At 47.6% G+C, this 21,316-nt stretch overlaps 2 long non-coding RNA genes across 2 annotated transcripts; one reads left to right on the top strand and one right to left on the bottom strand.

Moving 5' to 3' along the window:
* Positions 1 to 872: 872 nt before the first annotated feature.
* On the top strand, positions 873 to 5,477 carry LOC106886658. Its single transcript, XR_001411717.1, has 3 exons — positions 873 to 3,334; positions 4,130 to 4,309; positions 5,060 to 5,477. It is a non-coding gene; the product is annotated as an uncharacterized LOC106886658 (long non-coding RNA).
* Positions 5,478 to 9,665: 4,188 nt separating this feature from the next.
* LOC106886652 lies at positions 9,666 to 20,460 on the bottom strand. Its single transcript, XR_001411705.1, has 4 exons — positions 20,340 to 20,460; positions 19,181 to 19,334; positions 16,092 to 16,264; positions 9,666 to 9,793 (listed from the first exon to the last, which is right to left on the bottom strand). It is a non-coding gene; the product is annotated as an uncharacterized LOC106886652 (long non-coding RNA).
* Between the last annotated feature and the right edge of the window lie 856 nt (positions 20,461 to 21,316).

Genomic DNA, 21,316 nt, shown 5'->3' with positions numbered 1-21,316 from the left:
GCTGCAGCGGGGAGGTCCCGGGGGGATCCGCACCTCGGCCCCGCGGTGCCGGTGCTGCGGGCGCCGCCGAGCTCGGCCCCCCCGCCGGGGGTGCGGGTCCGGCGCGGGGAGAAGCCCCGGGGGGCGGCGGTAAAGGCGAGAGCTGCCCGCGGGTGGCCCCGGCAGCGCTGACACCGCTCCGCGCCCGGCCTTTTTGGTAAGAAAGGGAAGGAAAGCTCGGGGGTTACTTCTGGGCAAACCCGAGCCGAGTCCAAATGACTCCCTTTACTTCATTTCTGCTCCTTCCCTAATTGGCGGCCCTCCCCGCTCCCCCCCGCGCTAATCTCCCCTTGGTTATCTGTCTGCTATCTGTTGGCAGCAGGACAGAGCTGGAGCAGAGGCTAATGAGCGATAGATTGCCTGAAAGCTGTTCTCAAACCCGTTTATGCCTCCACGGGGCAACAACCGATCTCTACCGTGTTTACTTGTACGAAGGCAACGTGTTCGTAAAGCCAAGCAGGGCCAGTGACGGGGGGAAAATCTGCTGCTGCACCCCAAAACGGGGCTCTCCGGGCAGCAGCCCCCAATGGCTTGGCCTTGCTGCCTGGAGCAGGGCTATTCTGGGGGCTCGGGGGGACCAGCGGTGGTTGTGGGGGGCACGGGGCTCCGAGCTGCAGCAGAAACTCCCTCATCCCCTGCCGCCCGTGGCTCCTGTCCAGCAAACGGGACCTGCAGGAGGAGGAGTGGGACACATAAGCGGGGGACAGCGGCCCCTGGAACTGGCCTGTCAGGAAGGGAAAGACACCGTTATGACAGCCCGGTAACTGTTTTCCCCTCGTTGCGTTTTACAGCAAAGGGTAAATTGGCCACTAACAAAAACCCCATCACTCGAGGAGCTTCCTACGAGCACCCTCCGCCTGTCCCGAGATCACCTTACACCTGTGCTCTGCTCCTCGGGGCCCAGGGGGAGGGAAACGGGAGATCCCTGCTCTGGAGAGCATCCACCAGCAGCCCGTCAGCCGGAGAGGTTTTCTCCCAGCCTTTAGGACAGCTTTTCCTGGGGAAGGGAGGATCCGACCTCTGCCCGGCCAGCAGAGCGCAGAGGGAACACGGCAAGCTGCTAAAGTACAGCTCAGGAGGGCATTAGCCTTTGTACTCGAGTGTCTCCTGCTCATAAACTCGCTGTGATGTCAATAACAGAGGGCATGGCTGGGCAGGGTCTTCCTCAGCACCGTGCCCTGAGCCCTCCTGTCCCCCTTCCTCCACCACCTCCCATCCCCTGGATGCCAGCAAGGTCAGGATTCTCCCGTCATCCCTCCCCAAGGGCCTTTCTCTCCAGTTACCTCTCTTGCTTTAACTCTTCCCATTGCACCTCTGGAGCTCTCAGCAGGAGCACAACTCACTTCAGGCTTTCTCAAAAGCCCACTTCTTCAATGGTCTTTCCATCTGGGGTCTGACCAGGTAAACTGAGTCCAAATCACCCAGGAAATTCAGGAGATACTTGGATATCTCAAACTCTATGACTTCAGGAGTCCTTAAAGTACTTCTTTTCTGTAGTCAGTTTCATAAACTCGTCTCAAGCCTGTATCCCTAGGTATCAGCAGCCGAGACCAGTGGCTGTAACTGGAAACTATTGGGAACATTCCTGTTTCTGAAGTGTAGAGTGAAAAGGAAGTAGGTGGCTGTGATTCAACGACTGTGACCGGACTGTAATCCAAACTCTGTGAAGCTGGTGATGCACGGAAACCTCTGGATCTGGATCCTTTCTGCAAGGTGTGATCCCAAAGGGTGAGCTCTAGGCACCTATGTGCTGCCGGGCCGTCTGCGGGCTCTGAACCCCCAGCAATGGCTCTCCCTTCCCAGTGCAGCATCCCCAGGGCTGGCTCTGCAGCACCAGACAGTGCTCCCATCAACAGGTTCCCCCAGAGGGAAAATATCTGCACGGACGTGGAAGGAGAGGAGCTCTGATGACAGAGCAGAAAATCAGCACTCTCTGCCTCTCACCCATCAGCCTCGGCACATCGCAAAGCTGCAGCATCTCAGCCGGGACGGAGATCACTCCTTCATTTCCTCATGACTCTTCCACGCATCATTCCTCTCCAGAATGGTGTTTAGAGAAACAGATTGCCCCGGAGAGACGGAATTCATTTGAGCATGCTACCATCAAAAATCTCTAGGTGCAGCCCCCATGATTTATAACAGCCTTCCTTATATAACAAAGGCCCGTTAATTATTTAAAATTTGCAGAGAGAAATCAGATTAAATATATATGATGGATGGCAATCCTCAATTAAAGATTAAGCTTCACGCAGCTGGGTGGGACGGGACGCAGTCGGGAGCGGTGAGGCTGAGGAGCTGTGGTGGGCATATGCTGCGTGGTGTGACGGGAGGCATTCCCAGTCCGGAGCAGGCGTCTGGCCTCGGAGAGTGACGGGGAATTGATGATTCTTTTGTCCCTTCAGCACTGTCCCCAACCAAAAGTGCCACGCGGTGCCAAGGAGGCGGTGAGGGGCTTCCTCCCCTGCCCAGCTGGTGATTAGCGTGCGGTGATTACTCCTAATTCCTCCACCCTCTCCGCGTGCCCGCAGACGCTTCTCCCATTCATATAAACACATAATCCTGTTCTGAATCTCTCTGACCGCTTCCTCGGCAGTGCCCTCCAGCAGCCGGGTACCCCGGGCGGGCGACACAGACTCATACCAATAATTCAGCCCTTTAACATTCTTGTGCTCATGCTAAATAGCCCAATAATGCCATTAAGCATAGAAAAAAGGAAAACACTTCATCCGCTTTCCTGCACAGACCCACAGTCCAAGGGCTTTTCATTCTCTCATATGGCAAATAAAAGTCATAAAAATACCTGAGCACTTGCCCATTTTTAGCCTCCAATCAGTTCTCTTTGGAGGAGATTTGCTCAGGAAATTGTTATTGTTAATGTGTCCCTTTTCCCATTGGTATTCCAGTGTAAATGCTCAAACATCCTCCAAGTACAACAGGGATTTTTTTTCTGCTTCTCAATGCCAAATGATAGACCATATTTCACGAAAAAAAAAAAAGTCTTTTAGTGAGAAGGATGAGAACCACCAGCTTCTGGACAAGTTTCAATTAGCAGGGTGCTTCCTTGCAATCCAGCATCCACTGTTGGGTGACAGACGGGGTCTGCTGAACAGACAGAGAAAATAAATAGCATTTTATGTCTTTATTAGGTACCAATGTAAACCACGGGAAAATCAAGGTAACAATTAGCTGGTAAACAGGGAAACTTCCCACTTTGGGTTCAATATATTCTTGAAATCCTACTGATGGAACTCAGGCCATCCCAACGTACACTAGAGCTCCTCCAAACCTCAAGCAGGTATTTTAAATCTCTTCTTCAGAATGTGTGTGAAAGATTAAGAGGGGAGAGAGCAGAAATGCTCATTTGCCAAGAACACACTTGCTCCCTGCTCCCTCTTTCAATTACATTTTCTGTGTGCTCTGAACATAAGTTTTGTAATATACTTCTCTGCATTGCACCATCAGCATTCATTTAGATATATATATATATATATATATGTTTCATCTTTAGCTCAGACTGAAATACAACACTCTAGCTTTTGTAATAATATTGGTCTTATCCCTTTCCCAGGTCATTTTTCCCCCCAAAGAATCAATGATGTTTGATGTCAGGGTCTATGAGCTATGAACTCCTCTGCTCACAGCCCCATTGTGCGTGAAGCAAATTATTTCCAATTACAATCATAACATTTAAAATAATTACAATTAAAATAAACTTTAGCTTTTAGGTTCTTTATTAATGAGTAAACCTTTATGGGAGGTTCATGACATGTTCTGTGATTTTCAAATAGCTGTATCAGATTTAATGAGTTAAGCAGATTTTACTTTCTCAATCCCTTTAGAATCACAGAATCATTTGGGTTGGAAAAGACCTTTCAGATCATCGAGTCCAACCCTTAACCCAGCGCTGCCAAGTCCAACTCTAACCCATGTCCCTCAGCACCACATCTGCCCGGCTTTTAAATCCCTCCAGGGATGGTGACTCCACCACTGCCCTGGGCAGCCTCTTCCAAGGCTTGATAAATCTTTCTGTGAAGAATTTTTTCCTAATAAAAAATTCAGCTCTGTGTTTTATTGCTGTTTGTTTCTACAGTTCTACTGTTGTGGACCTGGGGATGAAATCCATCTGACCTAGTCGCTCTGGGGCCCTTTCATCCCCAACAGAGAGGAACAGGAGCTTTTGAAATGCAATTCCTCTCATCATCCTGAAGCAGACATCTGAAAAATGTCAAATGAGTGTTACCATGGAAGTGCCTCTTTCTCTCTGTCGAGGGTAAGAGGCGCCGGGCAGTGAGCTCCAGTAACAGCACCCACCTCACGGGTGCCCCACTGCAGGTGGGGACAGCCCCTCTGGCACAGGTAGCCTGGGTTTAAGAAGGCGTTTAAGAAGGCGTTTTCCTTTAACATGCTGAAGTTTGAGTACAGAGTATTGAGTATTTGAACTCAACTTCCAACAAGCAAAGCTGCAACCCATCTAGTGCCCGTGGGGCAGGGAAGAGCAGAGTGTGAGCCCCTCCACGGCTGCCCACCCACGGGACAATGGTCATTCCTGGTGGTGCAGAGGGTGCCACATCAGCAGGCACCAAGGAAACTGGCAGAGAACCCTGCCCTCAGAACTGAACGGCTGCCAAAACTGCTTGGCCACCGTTCAGCCAAACGCTTACGTGCTTTGCTAAAACAGAATGGATTTAAGCGTGTGCTTACGATGAAGCACTCGCTGTATTTCTTTGCTACGGCAGGGCCCCTAAGATTAATATTTTTTTTACATTAACTTGGAAACGCTTCACAAACCGTTCTGTGTCAATTGCATGTTAAAAGCAGTTAAAACAACACACCTCCCATTAGTAACCCGGTCAGGTTCACTAAGGAACAACGGAAAAAGAACTAAAGGAGCGCTCCAAGCTCTGCCAGTCGTCTGGCACTGCCAGCCAGCATACCTAGAAATGTGTGTCAGCACCCCAGCACACCCCAATGTCGACACCGGTGTCATATGTAAATAATCCCTTAAATTTCCACATTTCAGGAGGCTGCGTTGCTGTAAGGGCTCGTGCTGAAGCAGAAGTGCCCCAAGTGTGAAGGCAGAGCTCGTTTCCTCTGGCTTGAGCTTCCCCAGTGCGTGTGACGCTGCGTTGGCACGTTGGGGACACTGCAGCCTGCCCCTTAGAAGAGAGCCATCATCTCCCTGCGTTTCCTGGCCACCTGGGTCAGCTCTGCACAGCAGCTCCTCTCTGCAGGGAGCCATGGCCACCACCCCACCTCTGCGGGACCACCTTCCCCCACCTCAGCCAGCCTTCGCTTCCAGCCTTTCCGTAAGAACACACGGAAGGAAAGCCAAGCATCACGTCCTCTTTGGGGCCCTCAACAACCTTGTCTGGACAGATTTTTAGTGACTGTTTCATCATTTTCCTAGAAATACCACGCACACTCCATGCAAAAATGTTAACCACACGTTGCTGTGTATTTAACAAGAAAACTTCAGTAATTACAAATAAAACAAAGCCTAGTGAATAGGCTGAAACTGCAAAACCTTTGCTTTTTCCACTACTTACAGTCATTATTCCCTGCAAAAGCTCAGCTATTTCCATTATTTGCAGCCACTGTTTGTTTTCCTGCTGGACTTAACTGTACCAGCTGCTACTCAAACACTGGGAGACGCTACTTAGAAGGTCACTGTAACATGCCAATATATAGACTTTACACTGCAAATCCCTAGTACTTTTAATCATCCACTGACAGCAGACACAAAGGAAATCTAAATAAACCATGATCTTCACAAATACAGATGGTTTGGGTTTTATAAAATTGGCTTGCACAGATTAATAGAGCCACAACCTAAGCAGAAAATGCTCTTTAGGAAAGCAGAGGGATGCTCAGGGCTTACCAAACCGCAGCACGGGAGCCACAGCGCCAGGCTCTGCCCTTTCCTGGGAGCTGGGAACACACAGCGACAGCTTCCAGCAGCTGGGTGGGATCAGCACTGACAGCACAGGAGTCCCAGCAAGAGTCAGCAGGTACCTGTGTGCAGACACGGTGTCCCGGGCTGCAGCCCCCCGAGCTCCACTGACTGCCATGGGCCTGGCGGGGAGAGGGATCCGACGGCTTCTCCTGCAGGAGATAGGATCATGGAATCACAGAACGGTCCAGGTTGGAAGGCACCTTTCAGATCACCGAGGCCAACCATGAACCTGACACTGCCAAACCCACCACTAACCCATGTCCCTCAGCACCATGTCTGCCTGGCTTTTAAATACCTGCAGGGGTGGCGACTCCACCACTGCCCTGGGCAGCCTCTTCCAAGGCTTCATAACCCTTTCCATGAAGAAATTTTTCCCAATATCCATCCTAAACCTCCCCTGGTGCAACTTGAGGTCATTTCCTCTTGTTCCATCGCCTGTTCCTTGGGAGAAGAGACCGACTCCCCCTGGGTACACCCTCCTTTCAGGGAGTTGGAGAGAGCGAGAAGGTCTCTTCTCAGCCTCCTTTTCTCCAGGCTGAACACTCCCAGCTCCCTCAGTCACTCCTCAGAAATTCTCCAGATCCCTCTCCTTGTGCTCCAGACCCCTCTCCAGCTCCGTTGCCCTTCTCTGGACACGCTCCAGCCCCTCAATATCTTTCCTGGTGTGAGGGGCCCAAAACTGGACACAGCTCTCAAGATGGGCCCTCCCCAGTGCCCTGTCCAGGGTGACCATCACTGGCCCACCCCTGCTGGCCACACTGTTCCTGACACAGGCCAGGACAAAAAATTAGTTGAAGTTGCTCTGCACCGGGCAGCCCCGTGCAGTGCCCAGGGTACACCCAGGGGAAAGGCACCCCGTTAATTACATGAGCAATGGGGCTATTTTTAAATGGGCATTGTTAGGCTGGAGGTATTGAGCGCCGGCCGCGGGACTGATTGATGACCCAGCCTCGTTAGAGGCAGAACACAGCCAGGCTGCCCTGAAAATAGGGCACACGGTGTGCCCACCCTCCCTCCCTCGGCTCGGATGGCTTTACATGCTGTGGCCCACAACAGTGGCTAACATTCACCCAGCCAAGGCCACCTCTCGGGGTACTCACTAAATGTTGCTTTTTGTCACTCCCGTGTCTTTTAAGTGATTATTGCACTTTAACGATTTCAAAGGGGATTGAAAAAAATGTTCTATTCGCAGCGTATCGCTGGTTCCACTGAGCTTAACAAATCGTAAAAGTAGTAATGGAAAGTTACAGATTTTATCATCCTACTGTCTTTTCAGTCCCTGGTTTAAAATAGAATTTCATTATTCTATTTCCACAGAGGAGAAAATAAATCTACATCAACTGAGCCGAAAGAAAGCTGTTTACAGACACACTTCAACATAGTTCAATATTTAATGTTGTTACTGAACAATCTTTTGCTAATAAAAAAAAGGCTTTTCTCACTGTAAAGCTTTCCTTTTTCTGGAAAGATTTCATAAGAAATTTTAATATTTTATCAGGTTTAGATTTGAATGACAACATTGCGTCTGTATTTTCAGTACATATCTTTCCTAAAGTGTTATTAAAATGTCTAGGGGCTGAACACAGAAAACTGGCTCTGAACGTAAAAGATTAACTATTTAAAAAAGATATCTATTTAAAAACATGCTAGTATTTTGTAGTGTATTATTGAAAATGTCATAGAAAATTCATTGAAGCTATAAACCAAGTTGAAACCAACTCCTACAATACATAAGTAGCTTTTAATATTTTATTACTCAGTTATTTTCTCAATTCTGTTGTTTTCTGATTTCATTACTGTATGAGGATGAAAGAGTAATCCCCTGGCCTACATCAAAAGACCCTTTTTCAAAGTCCTGTGGTACAGCGTGGTGAAAACACCCAGGGAAGCACCTCATAGGAGAGAAACCTTCTGGTTGTTGGGAGTGGACCGAGTGTCCTCTGAGGAGGGTAACACTGTGTGTCAACCAGCTAAAAACCCCGCGTTAGAATTTCCTTCAGCCGTCTGTCATCAGCAGAGAGCATGAAAGCAAGAAATAGCTTTAGATGGCATAAACTGTTTAGGCGATATAAACCAGTAAAAGTGGCTTCAGAGTGGCCACTTGTTAAGTCAATCCCTGTCATTAGTGTTATCTGCTAAACACAGAGGTGGATTCACCTCCCTTCTGTGCCAGCCTTCAGCCTCCCTACGTCAGTGGAATTTTTCTAACTGTCTCCCGTGGCAGGAAGCCTGACCCAGCTTCTGGCCAGGTTAATTGATATTTGGTTTCCAGTAACAATATAATATTTGAGGCATGAGCAAGATGCTCGCCCCTCCTTCAGCAGGGATGGACCGTGGGGTAACTTCCCTGTGGTTTTGTGCTTTTTTGGATGTCTGTCAAACAGGCAGAGAGTGCTGATACATTATACATAGAGACCTGCTTTCAGAACTTCCTACCTCACCTCAGCGCTAATGCAAAATAATCAAAACAACTGCCAAAGCAAGACAAATCATTGCCCTTCTCCACCCAAGATGCAGCACGACGTTGATGAGCGCCACCGTCCCAAAGGAGCCGCAGCAGAAGCACGTAGCTGGGGACAGTGCAGGGGGAGAAAAGAAGGACCCACGTCTCAAGCAGCAGCAAGCCATTAGATCACCTCTAATATCTAATTAGATCACCACGTTAGACCAACAAACAGCCGCAACCGTGCTGGGAAATCGGGCACAGACCTGGTGTGGTCTGACACACGGCAGCGTCCCGCCGGGGCTGGGGCTCCCTCCTGACAGGAGAACTGCCATGTACCAGGAGCTTCTTCAGGGCTGACAAGAAGATGGATTAACCACAAACCTAAGGAAAACAAAGCAGAGAACATTCAGATTTACTGGAAAAAACTGTTTTCCCGAGAAACTACCAGGAGAAAATCACTATAAACATTGACAATTACATTTGTCAGGCATTTCTTTACGAAATTGTTCTGCTTCTGAGCTAATATTTATGCTCCTGTGGCATATTGACAATGCTATGACAATCACAGTTTTTAAATAAATACTAAACAAAATCTACCACAAATCACCTAAGATCAAACATTGTATCTTTCTTCCGTTTGTTTTTAGTTCATAAATAAAGCACTCATTTTTCAAGCTGTTTCTTCTCTTGTTGATTAACTTTCTTCAATGGCCAAAGAAACTTTGTAAGTTTCACGTCAATTTACTTTGCTCATAGGGAATGTAGGGGTATTCAGGAGAAGTGAGTTGATCTGCTTCATTTTCTGTGTTTCTACCAGTAATTCATAGTTTACAGAAAACGAAAAAAAAAAACACCCACATTTTTGGGATATTTTAAAAAGAATCCTAATAGAATTGTGTGACCTGATCTGTGAGGTATAGTGTCACAAAGGCTTTGAAAAGTGACTGCTAATTATTCTTAAAGACTTCTGACATAGCCAGGGGCCTGTTTTTTGGACAATCCGGGAAACCCTTACGGTTTACTGTCTCTCCTGGCACGTCAGCTTTCCAGTCAGCAGAGTAACTTAATAGTTTGGGTGAAGGGAGGACACCCGTCCCCAGAGAGCAGCGTCCTGCTGGCAGAAGGCCCCAAGCTGATGCGAGACACAGAACTGCCATCGCTGCGCAGAGGCTTTTCTTCTCTCTTGGCACTTGAGCTGAGAATGTCTTACCTTGCTTAGTTTATGGGAAATGCAAATCTCATGAGATTTGTTATGCAAACTGATTCTCTCTCTTGGATTTCATGTTCTGTCTGGGTTTAATAAACCTTGGTTTTGTTCCGATGACTGTGGTGCTGATAATCTCAGGCAGACATCCCTGGGGAGAAAAAAGAAAAAAGGGGGGAAAAAAATAAAAAGAAATCTGAAACCTTTATGGAAAAGTGATGAAAAATAAAGTTTCTCAAATGTACACGTCCTGTCAGGCTCACTCGGCAACGCGTGAGTGTGATCTCCACGTGACACCCCCCAGCACAGGTAGGTGGGAGGTGAGGGAGAGCATCCAACAGACCGAGAGGTGAGATCTGAGGAGAGACTTCACACAGAACCTTTTAACAGATTCCCTGAGAAATACAGTGCCTTCCAGTGAGTCATACCCGACACCGACTGTAGCGCTGCCTGACTCAGGGCCGCAGCCTCTCATCTCTGTGGCACCCACGAGCAACGCCGTCTCTCCTGTCACACCACCCAGGGCAGGTGACACACCACGTGCCACCCCTCGGGGCCACTGTCCCTTTAGGATCCTCGCCCCAGCCCCATGGCCCTCACCGTGAGCTCTCCTCACCAGTGCTCCAGGTGCTGGTCAGCCCTCCCAAGGAACAAACCCCTCGAACACGTAAGAGTGCTGTAATTAACGCTCAGGCTCGTCTAGTTGGAGACTTGTCTCAGCCTGTGGCAGCAGCAAACAAGGCAAGGAGGCAGTGACACTTCTGCTGTGAGACCTCCCAGCTCCCAGCAGCTGGCAGCTCAAAGGCTTCCTGAGCCACAGTCCAGGCCTTTGGATTTTGTAAGCTTTGCTATGTTTTTCTTCTCTCTCAAAATCCTTTTTTGAACCTATGTAAATTTTTGGCATTACCCTGGAATAACAAATTCCAACATATTGTATGAAAAATTACTTCCTTCTGTTTGCTTCTCTACAATTTTAACTATTAAATTTTATTTCTCCTGTTTCTTATATTATAGTTAATAGGGAACAATCATCAGCTGTTCAGCTTCTCCTGAGATTGATGCTTTTTCTGGCTCATAACCCCCTCTCTCAGCTCCCTTCTGGGCTGTAGACCTATAACACACCTCGTCCCTACAAGTGTACAAGCTTTTCTTAACCTTTCTTCATCCCCGTGGCCCTCTCACACCTTCTCAGTCTGTTACCTCTGTTCTGGGCTTTAGTTTCCAGGATTTTGGAAGCGGAAGAGTGAGGTGAGGGCACTGAAAGGATTTATACGGTACCATTTTAGTGTGCTCTGTTCAGCTTGCTGTTTTCTTCCTAGTAATTCTGAAGCTGCCTGCTCGGGAGGGCTGCCTTGGGGTGGTTTGACAGCTCCAGGGTGTTAGTGGATGTCTCCATAACCTACCCACAGCAAGGTTAGGAACCTGGGTAAGTAGGGCAGAGCACAGCACTGAGCTTTTGTACTGGGGCTGGCTCTGTGTTACTCTGCATTTATCCATATTAAATGTCATCTTGCTGTGCTACTGCCCACTCATTCAGTAGCATGAAATTATTGTGCAACTCTTCCCAGCTGGCTTTTTTTTTTTAATTATCTTTAATAATTTAATAATCGCCAGTAAAACTTCCCCTTCATGGTCTTGAACAAACCATTTACAAGTGTACCTAGTGTCGGGTTGCAGCACAGATCCCCTCGAAACTCTGCTTGTCATCTTTCTGCATGGCAAAAACTGATCATCTTTTGCCTTTTATTCCATAATTGATTATTGGCCCACGGAAGGAGCCTCCTTTTTCACCTGGCAGTATCTGGAAAGTTCTCCTAAACCCCGGCTCCGTCAGGTAGATCGCTGCTCTCCACACGCTCGGTAACTTTTTCAGAGTGACACAGCAGACACAGGGAGGCAAATTCCCCTCCAAACGGTGTTCACTCTTTCCTGCCATTCCACATTTGTCCAGGTGTCTACTGATGTCACCACTTCTGCCAACTTGACTCCAAAGCTGGACCTGATGGAGGGTGGTTCCCAGGTGGAGCCCTTTCTAGCCTGGTGAGACCGCTGTCACCCGCCGCTGCTCTCCACAAAGAGCCATTCCGTTTGTTGCCACTCTAAGTGAATCCTTGCTTTAGTCAACAGTCACCCTGCCCGCACGCAGTCTGCCCTTCTGAACTCTTCTTTTAATTACCTTTTCTACCAGCTTTCGTAGTTCTGTGTAGTTCTTCGATTGGGAAGGTCTCTCTCTCTCATCTATAAAGGTATTCAGTCCCAGCATGATGGGTCACTCTGTGACCTTTGGAGTGACCTTTAAAAGAATCCATTCCAGCATTTTTGGTTCTAAGCAGTGCTGGCTTGGGTCTTGATTTACATCAAAATAAGAAGAGGCTCCTCTTCTCTCATCTGTCCAACAGCCGATGGAAGGATTCATGTTTTAAATTCTGAAACAGTTATTTCTCTGTAAAGTGTCACATATGGACAGTGTCATAAATTGTGTGCTCAATTATCATCCTGAATGTGTGATAAGACTGAAAAAAAGACCAGAAGATGTTGTTTGATGCTCTTGCCCTTCTAGTAGTCAGCCTGATGCTCATTTATCTCCCTTTTTGAATTTCCACATGAAAGGCTTTTCTACTCCTAGACCAGACAGCTCGTTTCTACATTTTTAGCTGCAGAAGATCCATAGCCTGATTTAGAAAACAGGTGAAAGAAGCAGCTCAGCAGACAGGCCCCCAACTCTTCCAGTGTCTGCTGCAGGCAGGAAGATGCATCTATCCCCATGTAAGGAAGGACCTGCGGCAGAGGACACCCTCACGACTGTCCATGTCCATCACTTCTGCCCAGCTACACTGGCTGGTGCACCTTCCAAAGAGAACAGGTGGAAATTCTGTCAACGACTGTCACGCACCCACTAACAGGCCAGCTCCACCTTCCGTAGGAACAGCAGGGCTTTTTCCTTATCAATTCCCTTTGATTTTTCATGGGCGTGCAGCACAGGGGCAGGCAACCCATTCATTATGATCAACCACTGAGAAATGGCGACCCTGCTCTTGCCAATTTTAATAGCCAAGTCACACACGACAGAAAACATTATGTTCAGCATGTATCTAGATGAGGTCCTGGGGGCAAGCATACAGTTAAAGACTGAAAATACATCATGCTCAAGCCAGTACTTGTTTAAAAACTCTGCTGGTCTCCTGCATTTTATGGCAAATGCATAACTTGCATATAGGGAGATAGTTATTCAGCTGCTGTGATAAATCCTGCCCCAAACTCATAATGTGCCATTGCCATGCCTTAGCAGGCTGTGCCCCAAGGCTATGATTTTAAGCAGCCATGTTCTGTTGCCCCTTGTTTTACTATTAATAGATTTTGTAGGCCACCTGCCTTTCTAATCCCCCTATCCTCCTTTTTTTCTTTTTTTTTTTTTTTTTTTTTTTTTTTTTTTTAGCTTGGCTGGTGTCTGCTGCTGCTTTGTGGATGAACAGGACTTAAACTGGGAGATGCTGGACCTGTTTTTTTTTTTTTTTTTTTTTTTTTTCCTTTTTGCTCTAGCACAAGCTCTTTAACCCCCTCCCAGCCCGTTATAGGTTGGCTACTTGGGAATAAGAGCGTTGACAAGCAGGATCCCATGTCAGCAGGCCTGCAGCTTTCTGTAACAGGGACTTTTGGCTGAAGATTTGGTACTCACAGCATTAGGAAGGCTGTCCTACTAAATCTGTCTTTTCTTAGCACATATGTCCTATTAAAGCTGGTGTACCACCTTGAGAACTGGCGCAATGCCGCGCTGACACATGGGTATGGTGGTACACTCTGTATAAGCCTGAAATGTGCTTGCTGAGGGTAGGATTCCAAGCCTGGGACACAGCAATGATATTTTTGGCTGCCATTCTCGCAGGGAGAATCCAGAGCCAATGTTTTCTATGCTCACTAACCCCCAGCACACTGTTTTTAGGCATCTCATGTCTGATTACCAGCGATAGCAAGACTTGGGCAATTCCAGCTTTCCTCAATGTCCCTGAGCAGTGTTTCTGCCAACGCAGAAAAGCTGAGCAATAGTTCCCCCCCTCCCCATGCTGGGGCTGGTCTGCAACACCTGGGACACCACACACCAGTGATCTGCAGTGAAAGCTGCCTTTCACTGTTGGGAATTCAACAATAAACAACATTTATACAGCCAAAAGCAACCAAGCTCTGAGGAAGGAAGGAAGAGAGAGGTCAGCTCCAGTTGTGAAGCCCTGCCCATGGGAAGAGGGACGCGGGGATTTAGGTCTGACACAAGTTTCCAGGTCATTGTCTGTAGTGCTCATTTTCTGCAGAATTATCCATGAGGAAATTTGCACTGTTTGAACTTGACCAGTGGTAGGAGGTTGCATTGCTGGGAAGCTCTGGGAGGGAGCACAACCCATCCAAATGACCTCTTCTCTGTCACTACTGTCCCAAAGAGCAACCAGCAAAACCACCCCACCCGTCCCATCCCATCGGAATTCCAACCCAGGCATGCATATCACTTGCTTTAGGGTGGAGATCTCGCCCTGTACTTTGGGTTTCCAAATCAGTGTCTGTCTTGCAGATGGCAATCACTTCTCCTACTGTCTCCGGAGGGTTCTCCCATTCTAAGTGCGAGGTGGCAGCACAGTAGCTTTGGGGAGGTTTATCCAAGTTGTGACAAACCCTTCTCCTGCTCCTGGGAGGTTTTAGAAGCAGAAGCATGGCTTTTGCTACGGTAAAAAAAATATGCAAAATTTTGACATATGCAAAAGAGTGACATCATGGGCCAAATCAGCAACTGGTACAAACCACCACTGCTCTGCTGACTTCAGTGGAACTGTCACCCTTCTCCCCAGTCGTGTGTTTGTCGTAGGCCCAGTGTACGGCAGGAACACCCCTCTCACACAGGCACCTGTACTGCTCAGACAGCCTGAGGGGCCTGGGTGTCCATCACAGCCCATCTCCCAGCCCCAGGTCAGGGCAGGAGCCAAGCCCACACTGTTGCTCGTGCTCAGGACCTGCTCTAGGACAGACACCCGAGCCTGCGGGATGGAAAATCACTGCAGCACACGGCGGCCTTGTCCCTTGGTCTGCCTGGTGGTAGCAGCAAAAAACCCGAGGGCGTTTGCTGTGCAATCTACTTACCAAAGCCCAGGAGCCAAACAACATGTTAGCCTAGAGAAAAAGCTCTCTCTTCCACGCCTTATGTATCTGCTTTGTCTTCCTTGCCTCTTTCATTTTGTTAAAATAAAATAGCATCAAGGGCAAACCACAAAGGAGAGGGACGTGTAAAAGTTCTACTTTATAAGTACACCAAAATGAAAGCTAAATGCAATCACTCATGTACTGTTATCTCAGATCCTATGGACAGAACTCAGAGATTCATATACATTTTAGTATCAGATATTTTTTTTCTTATCAAAAGCAATTCAACTGGCTTTTACAACCTATTTGCAACCACTGAAATTCTTGATTGTAAGAGCTTTTGTATAGCAGGACTGCCCCTTCCGACCAGGCAGCTAGGTTAATTGCTAGCAGCAAACGAGGAGGTGCTGTGAGGGACCCTTGCAGACAGACACCCCAAGAGTAAGGGTGCTGAGGACAGAGTGGCCTGTAGCAGCACGCCAGCTCGTTTAGGCAGCGCGGCGGTTGGTAATTACAGAGCACGCGCGCTCAGCACCCCACGTGCTGATAAAGCCAGCTCCATCCATGCTGCCAAGAAAGTGACACGATGTGCAGGGCGGTGATGGAGCCAGGGGAGCTGCACTGAAACTGCCGCCAACGCACCTGGAGGGAAGCCCTGGTCAAGAGCCGGGAGGCAAAGAGGGACCTGCTGAAGGATTGGTATCTCCCCACCGCCCCGAGGGCAATGACATCGGCCTTTGCAAGCACTGGTGACTCTGCTGCTCACTCATGTGAGACTGGGTGGTGTTCTCATTCCGAGCTCCACTATTGCCATGAAAAGCCCAGGTTAGGTCCATGTAAATATTCAGGGAGTCACGTGTGCCTTGATTTATCTGCTGGGATTCTCTGCAAAGTCTTGTGTGCCCTTATCTGATTTCTCATCTTATGCTGTAGCTGTTACAGATCCAGGCATTAGAAATACTACAGCCATTTCCATCCACTCTTTTGATGAACTGCTTAGGACTGCCTCTGACACACTGAGATTCTGCACACACATGCACACACACACTCTCCATGTTAAGAGCACTAAATTAACCCTTTAGAAATGCCATTTCCCACTTTGTCAGCACTGGCAGCCTACTAGCAGATGCAGAATATATTGCTACTTCTTCTGTGAGAAATGTATAGACTGATGGGGAAAATCATTAAAGTTGAAGCTAGGAAAGGCTAATTAGATAATCCAACCCTCCTCCCAGTGTATGTCAGTTTATATTAATAATGCAATACATTATTACGGCTATCCCTACTTTTTTAATGTCATCTTTATGAAGGAGAATTAGTTTCCTTACCTCAAATTCAGACGACCTCAGGAATTTGCTTTTTTAGAATTCAAGGCAGGTCAGTCAAAATGAATCTTTTCCACAGTCTTTGTATTCTCATGTCAGAGCCACAGCTCCATCTCATCAGGCCTCAAGTTTCAGGAGGAGCAGCAGCGGATTCCCCAAAGATGACCTTTTAGACCCTTTAAATGTGAGAAGCATACAATTAATAACATGCAAACTACTTCAAGGGGATATGTCAAGAAATTTCAGCCCTGCCACCTTTTCCTGTTGTAAAGGTTTGATATCCCTCTCTCAACAGGAGCAATGACCTTCACCATTTCTGTGCCTTCAGTTTGTGTCTATGAATTAAGACAGTATTAACAGAGGCTCTGGGGAGTTTCCAAGGCACATGGAGGTCTTCAGGTGAAAAGCCTGAGCTAGAACTGCTAATCTTTATTAGTGTTCTCTACAGTTTCTAATGTTTGGTTTCCTGCGTCATTGCAAAATGAGCCTTTTCTCTATCTTCTATCTCGGCCATTCAAGACCGACACCTCTTGGAGCAGTTCTTGGACTTGAACATTTAGCTACTGCCTGGAGAGAAGTCAATGATCTGAGAAAGCCTGAGGACTTCACTCACATTGCACATTGGCGTAAACAGGAACTAATTTTACTCAAGTCCAAGAAAACAGTAAAAGGATTCTTTTTTTTTAACTGAAGGGCTCATATAGTCATTTCTTCCCTCAGAGCTGTTACCTGCCTGCCTCCCAGTGGTGCTAGGGCTTGGGCAGCCCAGGTAATCTCAAGGAAGGCACTATCCCTCACCTTTCTCCCAGCAAAACCAGCCACAACACTGACAAACTCAACCTGTCCAGGTGTGGACACCTTCTTCCTAAACAAGGTTTCAAGTGTATTAATGTAGGGCTATGAAAATCTGGGAAAAAAAGTGACCTTTGTGGTTTCCTCCAAATAATGTCCCCAGATAAAATCCTTCAGCAAAAATACCTGTTCTTGAATAAAACATGCTACGTTAAAAGAAGCACAGTTATTCTTAAGTTGGCATTTTTTTTTTGTGCAGCCAGAGGGTTTAGCTGCCTCCTGGCTATAGCAAAGCCAAGATTTGTAAGGGGCAAGTCATCTGCTTTCTCTGTTGTCCGGCTGCAGAAAGCTGCCTGGAGGCCCTGGCAGGTCCTCGGCACAGCAAATAACAGCATCACTCTGGAAGGGATGGGCGATTAGGCTCCAGCCCCACGGGGTGATTGGCAGGATATGGCATAAATCCCATCAGCTCAAGCTGAGGCATTTAGATATTAGTGCTTAATGAGCTGTTTGGTTCCATTTAGTTTCATATTGCTTTTAAGTATTTCTGTGCGTTCAACCAAAGAAAATTGCAACAGCACAATTTATTAAATGAACTTCTCAAAGAATCTTAAAGCACAGGAATACCGTAGCAATGAGCACTGCAGCAATAATATTTGAGAATGTAAAGGAAACTTGTAAGTATTTCAATAGAATTTTCATTAGTGTGACTGCAGCACGAAAATTAATCAGTCATCTGTACGTTAGTTGAATTATCTTTATAAACAGTTCATTTGCAGACTGAGGAAAGCGGGATGCATACCATGAGATCCACGATGTGTAAAAGATCTGAAATATTTCCCGTCTGTTTTCCCACACTGTCTAACTTAAACCCAAGCTGCAAGTGCATTTGTGTATCATCGATAATACTGGCCATAAACGCAGCCTGTGTGTCTGCCTGGAATGAGATTACAGCAGAAATATGTATGAATGAAGGTGGAGCGGGGCCAGCACACAGTGCTCTGGCCGTGCTGCACTGGGAGCGAGCAGTTGGGGGGTCACCCCGGTGGGCAGCGCAGCCCCCAGCCCCTCACCTGCTCCCAGCAGCAGGATGGGGGAGAACCAGAAGGGTAAAAGCACCAAAACTGGTGGGGTGAGATAGAGGCACTTTAATAGGTAAAGCAAAGCTCCTTCTCTCCTCCCCACCACAGGAGCTCATCCCTCTAGGACAGCCAGGCTCCATCATGCCCAACGGTGGCTGAGGAGTGTCAAACCCTTCCCCCTGGTCCTATGGCTCCCCTCCCTGATCAAGAGTCCCCCCCCCCAGCTTTCCTGGAGCCCCTTTAGGGACTGGAAGGGGCTCTACAGTCTGTACTTGAGGAGCCTTAATTGGAGATGGACCTCAGTGATTACTCACCCGCTCCTTTTCTAAGAGCCATCGCTAAACAACCTCATAACAGCAGGTTTTGTCAACCCCAAGCATTTTGTGCACATAGAAATAAGCACTTTGTGAGTACGTATCACAGGGATATCTGGTGATAGCTGTCATAACAACCACTATAACCTACACACTTCTGTAAGTATATCCATAAGGCTGACAAAAGCCATCGAGATGTCTTGCTACTTTGGTTTAACATTACAAGAGAGTTCTGGCGTGGGATTGGAAATAAGAGTTACGAAAATCCATATACCAAAACACTCAGGGAAGCACTCACTGTGAGTCTTTCAAGGAGCTCAAAATGGCGCTTCACCCTTGGCTGTAAAGTCCACGTGGGACCCTCGGCCCAGCATCCTACCAGCCAGACACTCCAAGCACCAGGAACAAGGGAAGAAGAGGGAAGAAATGAAACAGAGGAGAAGATATGAAGGGATTAGCTAGAGGAGCACTGGGAGGAGTGTAGTGAGCAAAAGGGTGAGTAGGAGGAAAATAAATCTGAGATGTAGGCGGGTGAGAGGTACATAAAGCCATGAAGATGATACCAGATTACAAAGTCGTGAGTCAAACACTGAAGCATGAAACAAGTCTACAAAGGGTATCCCAGATTCTTCCAATTCACACAAAAACTTCTGCAAATAACACTCTCTGCCAGAGATATGTTACGCAAAATCAATATTCATCTCTGTGGGTTAAGTAATGTTTGAAGAGTGAGTCACACAGCTGATGTATGGATGTGAGCTTGAGTGGTTCCACGGGTTCAAAGTGTGCACAAAATATAATAAAGGAAAAGAGGGGGATTAAATATTGTGCAAAATGTAGAAACTGAAATTGTTTTGAGAAGTCTCACCCTGAAAAAGGAGGAATTCGTGTGGGTCATACTTACGTGCCAGATAGGTTGGATTTTTCAGGATCTTGGCACTGCCTCCCACTGCACTGCAGTCAGCTCTCCACAACACAAAGTTACTTTCCTCCAGCCTTGTTGTGACCCCTCAGTATTTGTGTACCTCGGAGCAGGGATGTCCTTCTCCTAAACGTGCCTGCAAAACAGGGGATAATAGAAATGATCTTGCTTTTAAAATGAGGGCCATGCATACAGACAGAGGCTGAGATGGCCAGGCAGGGCCAGGGGCATGGGGTGGGCCGAGGCCAGGCTGGGACAGCAGCCCACTGAAAAATGAGCCCTGCAACAAACAGAGCTAATTTAGGCTCTGGAGAGGAATCAGTTCGATCCACCCAACCACTGAATTACACTCATGGACATTTCTTTCTTCATCAACCACACAGGGGACTCACACACTTAACCTGGCAAACAAAAAACGGGCAAAAGCAGATTAAGTGTGAAACCTGTGATGTCTTCTCTTGACTTAAAACCTTATCTGCACGTACAATATTTTTTCTGTAAGTTTACACTCCTTTACAGCATCTCCTTAACTTTGTGGCCTCATGGACAGCAGTCAACTCAATTTGCTCCCTAGATCACCAAATACTCTTATCTGCTATTATTCTTCTTATGTCTGATGTTTATGTGTGCTGTTTGCCTCTCAGGAACCACGGCCCCACAGGCCACCGCTGCTGTCCAAGCCAGAGCTTTTCCCAATGCCATCCTGTATTAAATACAGCGTGGGGCTCCTCCAGCATTCCAAAGCTGCTCATCCTCTGTGCTGCTAAGAAAATCACTGAATTTTTTAGACAGATTTTGATACAGAAATTTGATTTCCTTTGTTAGGTGCTTTAGTGGGTATTTTGCTTCTCGTTCCAGAGTATTGCCTCCATAGAAATTGAAGCGATTTAAGATTTCAGTCCATATTTACATTTTCCCAATATCCTCCATCAGAGCTGCAGAGCCAGGGAGCAGTCATTAATAACTAAGCACTTTGACTGAGAGACTTTTGAAACTGGGATTAATTTTCCTAACCCGTACGTGGCCTCTTGTGTTGGCTGCTCGATCCTTGCCCTGACGATGTGCAGGCTCAAAGCAGCAGCATCATTAGCCGTATGGGCTGGGACTGCAGGCTTCTGGCTGGCTTCTGCCCCGTCCTTACCCTCTGGAGCTGCTGGCCCCATCCCTGCTGGCTCCAGACTGCATGTATGCAGCAGGGGAGATGTTTTATCCGTCCTGCAAGAGCAGAAATGCTGCACATTCTGGCAGGTATTCCTTCAGCGTTACTGCAGCACATCCACCGTTTCACCTGAAAATAAGACTGAGATTGTAATCAAGCCTACTAAAATAATAAACTATGTAAGTTTAAGAAAATACAGTGGCTGCAGTCAGGAGAAAGTGCATTTGGCAGCCGCAAAGCCTGTGGTAGCTGGAGCAGTGCTGGGGTGATGGCAGGGTGATGCTGCCAGGACTGGGGAAGGGTCAGGGAGGGCAGGAGCAGAGTGAAGGGCCAGGTCTGTGCCTGAGCAAGCACAGGAACAGGCTGCAAAGCCGCCAAACACCTTTGCTGTGGCTCCCCAGAAAGCCAGCAGAGGTGGCCGAAGCAGAGCTCACAAGGGCCGATTCCAAACAGGCCGCTTGGCTAACCCTAATCTCCTCCATCACACCTTGCCGAGGAGCTGTTGCACAGACAGCTCCTCCTCCTCCTCCTCCTCATAATCATTTGGGAATGGCCCTGAGACAAGTCAGGACTTTCTGCCCGATCTGTTCTTGGCAGAACAGCGAGGTGTTTCGTGCAGGGACTGCGCCGCCCAGCTCTCTGCTTCCAAACACAGAGTGGCAGCTGGGGCTCCCTCCATGAGCACACTCTGCTTGCTCAGGAGCAAACCAAAGCACAACTAGAAGGAGTCTTTTGACAGATAAAACATCTCCAGCCCTTTTCACTTATTCATGCTGCTCTAGGTATTTACGTTGCTTGCCTGGGACATAACATTTCCAGTGGAAATCTGGGGGAGATGAACTACCCTGAAAGCCTTGCAGGATTTTATGTAAATATTTTCAGGCTGGAATTGAACAGCCTTTTCTCCTCCACAGAGTCAATTAGTAAGTACAGGATAGTGAGGTGTAGTAAAGGATGAT

The sequence above is a fragment of the Calidris pugnax genome, unplaced genomic scaffold, assembly GCF_001431845.1.
Source record: "Calidris pugnax isolate Ruff unplaced genomic scaffold, ASM143184v1 scaffold79, whole genome shotgun sequence".
Lineage (NCBI taxonomy): Eukaryota > Metazoa > Chordata > Aves > Charadriiformes > Scolopacidae > Calidris > Calidris pugnax.
This window is presented reverse-complemented; position numbering and strand designations above follow the sequence as displayed.